Source organism: Zingiber officinale, chromosome 5A (assembly GCF_018446385.1).
Source record: "Zingiber officinale cultivar Zhangliang chromosome 5A, Zo_v1.1, whole genome shotgun sequence".
NCBI classification, from domain to species: domain Eukaryota; kingdom Viridiplantae; phylum Streptophyta; class Magnoliopsida; order Zingiberales; family Zingiberaceae; genus Zingiber; species Zingiber officinale.
The window spans coordinates 52,367,676-52,373,376 of record NC_055994.1 but is presented as its reverse complement, the minus strand read 5'-3'; the positions used below and the strand labels follow the sequence as shown (position 1 = coordinate 52,373,376).

General features: G+C 41.2%; 1 long non-coding RNA gene across 1 annotated transcript; it reads right to left on the bottom strand.

Moving 5' to 3' along the window:
• Window positions 1-580: 580 nt before the first annotated feature.
• On the bottom strand, window positions 581-1,171 carry LOC121982819. The gene is made up of 3 exons (XR_006112272.1): window positions 978-1,171; window positions 794-878; window positions 581-600 (listed from the first exon to the last, which is right to left on the bottom strand). It is a non-coding gene; the product is annotated as an uncharacterized LOC121982819 (long non-coding RNA).
• Window positions 1,172-5,701: the final 4,530 nt, after the last annotated feature.

Genomic DNA, 5,701 nt, shown 5'->3' with positions numbered 1-5,701 from the left:
TCTGCCGGCTACCACGCTGCAACCAAACAGAGCGGAACTGACTGCCGGCTACCACGCTGAGTCCTCAGACCAACGGAGCCAAACAGCAGAACCGCCACACACCTGTCTGATATACCACTAACCCATGGGTGGTGGTGGTGTGTGCAGTACATGTAACTGGCGATGGGCTCAACCATAGCGGAGCCAATAATCGCACAGCATGCAAACATGATGCATGACACTAAGCATGGCAATCTCATGAATATCATAGCAAGATCCATACATAAATACAAGGTGTACCACAAGTCAATATATCAAATGGAAGGTACACAAACAGATAGGGTATCATATAAAACCATAGGTCCAGAACATGATGTATCACATGGTTGGGTCACTACCGGAAGCATGTATGGTCAGATAAATAACAACATGCAGTGCATAATAAATAAACAAACAACATGTAACAGATCATGTAGTGACCAACCGAATAAAATGGAAAACACAATTCTTGCTATATGTTAAACACTTTATTATGCATATCGAAAGACATAAGTCAAAGTACCCGCCTCCAATAAGAAATGGTCCAGTCTGACTCCGAGATGCTCGTCTCGAATCAAAGTCCTGTGTTAAATCGCACAGTTTAGCTAATTTAATTATAAACAAATAGCTAAACAAATTCCTAATCCACTGACCAGTTATGGTTAGTTTCATTAACCCCAATTACACCATTACATAACTTTCGAACCTAAATTATTAATTATTACTAACTCAACTAGCAATAATCTACCACAAATATCAAAACCATAATCCTTACCTCTAACTCTCCTTCAGTCGTCTGTGATGGCAACTGATCCGATTCACAACGGAAAGACCGGAATCCAGCAACTTCAGACCGTTCGCTGCCAATTGGAAAACAAATTCCAAATCCAACTTAGTAGAAAACCTTATAGTAGTATACCTAAATCCATATCACTGTTGACCTTAACAAAAATCCTTACCTAACTCATAGTTGTGCTTGTTGATCCACCACAAAGAAGGATTGATCAATAACAGAGAAGAACATCCAAGCTCTGCACTGCTCGGAAGGATAGAGGTGCCGGAAAGGATTTACAGCGGTGCTGCTCGGTCAACAGTCGGGGTGGTCGAAGTGGCTCGGGAGCAAGTGTCGGCTAGGGCACAGGGAAGGACTCGGCAGTGGCTCTCGTCGTCGGCGACAGAAGCTAGGGCACAGAAGAACCCAAACAGTGGTACTCGAGTGCCGGCGATCGGGGGTGGCCGGCGCTACTCAAGTGGCTGGCGTCGGCTAGAGGAAAAAGGTAGCAGGAACTCAGCCGGCGGCAGATTAGGGCAAGGAGTTAGTCCGGTTCGATTGTGCTCGTGCGGCGTCGCCAGAGGGAGAAGAAGAAGAAGTGGAAGGGAGGATGAAGTAGGAGGAGAGGAGGAAAACCGCCGGCCCGGCGGTTAGGGCTCGGACGAGATCGGCGGCGTCGGGGAGAAAAGAGAGCGCGCGGGCACGGCTCGGCAAAGAAGAAAAACGGCGACAAATGTAAATAAAAAGGAATAAGAAAATAAAAGGAAAAAGATTATATAAATATAATCTTCTCCTCGCTTAAATAGGGTAGCCTAAACAGATTTTTTTTTTTCCGGGCCCCGTTTTCATCCCCGTTAACTCGTTCGTACGAGCTTCGAAAAATTCCTGAAAAATTACCAAAAATTCCAGAAAATTCATTTATTAATATTCTCTTTTTTTTTTCCCGGTATTTTACATTCTCCCCCACTAATAAAAATTTGGTCCCCAAATTTCAGTATCTACCATCAGCAAGTACTAATAACAAGTAACAATAATAAATGCTGAACGGTAAATTAAATCACATACCTCAAATGAAAAGATGGGGTATCGAGCTCGGATCGTATCCTCGAGCTCCCAAGTAACTTCCTCATCCGAATGATGCTGCCATCCGACTTTAACCAGCCGGATAGTCTTGTTCCGCAACTGACGCTCTTTCCGGTCGAGAATCCGTACCGGAACCTCCTCATAAGTAATGTCAGGCTGAACTGGAACTGGAATATCTGTCAGCACATGCGTCGGGTCGGGCACGTATCTCATCAGCATGAATACATGGAATACATCGTGCACGTCAATCAAGGACGGCGATACTACCAACTAGTGAGCTACTGCTCCAATCCTTTCTAAGATCTAGAAAGGTCCAATGTATCACAGAGCTAGCTTACCTCTGAGGTCAATCTCTTCACCCCTTTCTTGGGTGAAACTCGCAAAAATACCTGGTCACAAATGGAGAACTCTAAGAGTCTCCCACTCCGGTCAGCGTAACTCTTCTAGCAGTCATATGCCTCTAACATCTTCTGTCCGATAGTATGGACCACTTTGCCTCACGTTGAGCTCTATGAGGTCCCAACAACTGGGCCTCTCGGATTCTCGTCCTGATTAACGACTGAGCAACTATGGTAACAAGACTACCCTACTCGGTCTATCCCTGCTCCTCAAGGTCTAACTCGAAGAAACTCTGAATCAAGTCTGTGACCACAACTCGGTGGCAAACTAAAGTCCCTATGGACTTCTGGCTAAGTGAATCGGCAACCACATTAGCTTTTCCCCAGTGATAGCTAATGGTACAAATCATAATCTTTCAGGAACTCCAACCATCTCCTCTATCGAAGATTAAGTTCCTTCCGAGTAAACATATATTTGAGATTCGGATGGTCAGTGAGAACCTCAATGTAATATCATACAGGTAATGCCGCTAAATCTTCATAGCAAAAATAATAGCGGCCAACACCAGATTATGAACTGGTTATTTCTTCTCATGCTCCTTCAACTATCGAGAAACATATGAAATACTCTACCGTACTGCATCAGAACAACACCCATATCCTGTAAAAACGTGTCGGTGTAGAGGACAAATCTGTCCTCTTCGAAGGGTAAAACCAAAACCAGAGCCGACACTAATCTCCGCTTCAGCTCCTAGAAACTGGTCTTGCAATCCTCAATCCAAGTAAACTTCACGCCCTTCATGGTCAAGCGTGTAAGTAACATAGCAATCTGTGAGAAACCCTCAACGTATCTCCGGAAATATCGAACCAAACAGAGGAAGTTGCGAGCTTCCTGTACAGATTCTGTCTAATCCCAACGGTAACAACCTCTATCTCCTGTGGAACCACGGTATACTACTACTGGTGACCGTGTGTCTCAAACATCTCGTAGGAGACAACTAAATCAGCACTACTGATAATCACATATAGACGTTCTCATCGAAACATCTCTAGATCTATGCAAAGGTGATGTGCGTGACTCACCGCGGATCCGAATTAGATCACATCATCGTCCACAAAGACAATGGAAACCGATCCAAACATCCTCGACATACCAGGATCATCGAGTCCCTGAAAATATCTAAGGCACTGAAAACCTATAGGGCAAAACCAAGACGCATAATGTCCGTATCACAGACATTCCTATACATAAGATCTACGATAATAAGTCGAAAAATCTGATCATCAATAACATAAATCACTAAAGAATAAATCCTCCAGTGTGAGAGCAACGCTCCATCACAGAAACATCACATATGTGGGAGCAACGCTCTACCACAAATAGACTGAAATATGTATCGCAATAAATATAGGAGCTATGCTCCGCTACCAGCAATCCATAATATGTGGGAGCAACGCTCCACCACAAAACAATACATAAGTGCCCCAAGGCACCTAACTATCCAGCTAGAGACTGTACAAGATTTCTCTACCACAAATCACTGTGGTTAACCTAGGCTATAACAACCTAGTAAACTAATCAAATCCATCATCATCTCTATCAGCATCCTAGTGGGTCATCCACTGATAGGAAAATTAGTTGATGGGTAAATCCAACAAATGGCATAATGCAGACACTCCACATCCTGCATTCAGCATAAGTAGAATCATCATGCTGCTACCAATGTATACACCTAGCACACATGCTCACACAACATATGTATGATCAACAAAATCCTCCAATTATTATACACCAAACATACTCACAACTCAGGTATAATCAGTATGATACCTCCAACAATACATACCGAACACGTGTCCAAAATCAATGTAGGTAAAATCAACAATACACCTCAAACAACGCTCATATGACATATCTTCACCTATGTCAAGAGTATAACCAGCATATACTTCCAATAAAGCATACTAAACCCAGGTGCACTCACAAATCAAACATAATCAAAAAGGTTACCTCAGATACCACACCAACCACATATGTACATATCACAACTCAGATTAAATCGACAAAATGCTTCCATCAAAACACCACCGATGTACTTATACTACATCTCGGATTTAATCAACAAGATATCTTCAATAATACATCCAGATACATACACCGAACTACATATCTATGATCCACAACAAACCTTCAACCATATCAGAACATGGATACATATACTACTTGCAAATGGACAGTCTACCACAGGACTCCTACAACCCATAACAACCATAATATGCATGCAACATAGACATGCAAAATCAGCATACCAGCTCAATCAAAGACCAACCTTATACTACCAACACTCATGGGTTACGGGTATATCTAAACCAAATTCATGCATATGTATCAAGCATGAATACATCAATCAAAAGCAACCCAAATAGAGCAGCCTAATCATCCAATAACAACCCTGCTCTAGGTTCAAAGGAACCAGTATCGAACAAGGAAGATATACACACCATCGTATAACATTGCAAGTCAATGTCATACACTACCAAGACCATATCTAATGGAAAAAAATTTTATCATCATAAATCCAAATGTACTCTTCCAGTATACACTAGTAACGAGTGTATCCCATAAGTGTTAAGCAATTAGCTCTACACTTCCTTACATCAGCGGGGTCATATATCCCAATGCACCCTCTAAGTTATCCCACCAGATATATACAGTCCATGGTCAAAGTCTTCATGGAATAGGATACATCGATCCTCTATAACCTATCCAAGCCGACAATGATATACGGCTGAATCCGTCCTTTCCACGTCAGTACAAAGCATGTACTCAAATGTGCTCTAGATACATAACTAAGCACAAACAACCTAAAGGTTCAAACCTCTAAAAATAGAGTATGACAATCCTCTACTGATCAACCAACAAAACTAAATCATTCATCTACTAACTAATCAAGAATACCTTAATCCTCCACAAGCAACTAAGGTATATCAAACCACGATCAAATGGTATACTACATTATCAAATAACTAAATCAGTTCATGGGTCAATTCAACACTAATACATCATCTCAAACTAGAGAATGTCAATCCACATAATATCATATGAATAAATGTGTACGACCCAAAAGAAAAAGCTAGAATTCAATATCATCAAGACACCCTCATTTTTTTTTTTATCCTCAAAATATCAGCCCACTAATATCAGATGAATAAGTCTCTACTCTCCATGAGGGTAAGTTAGCATTCAAAACATCAAATCATTATTTATCCACATAGTTCAATATCAGATGAAACAAATATCAATTTTATCATCCTGTTAACTAACCACAATTAACCAGATTTATTAAAATCAAAAATCTCATAGGCACATAAACTCTCTAGCTTCCAATTTATAATCTGATCACCAACTATAAACATCAACCTGTGAACACCATACATGATACTCACTATATCACCATCAATGACAACCCAAATAAAAGATCATCAAAAT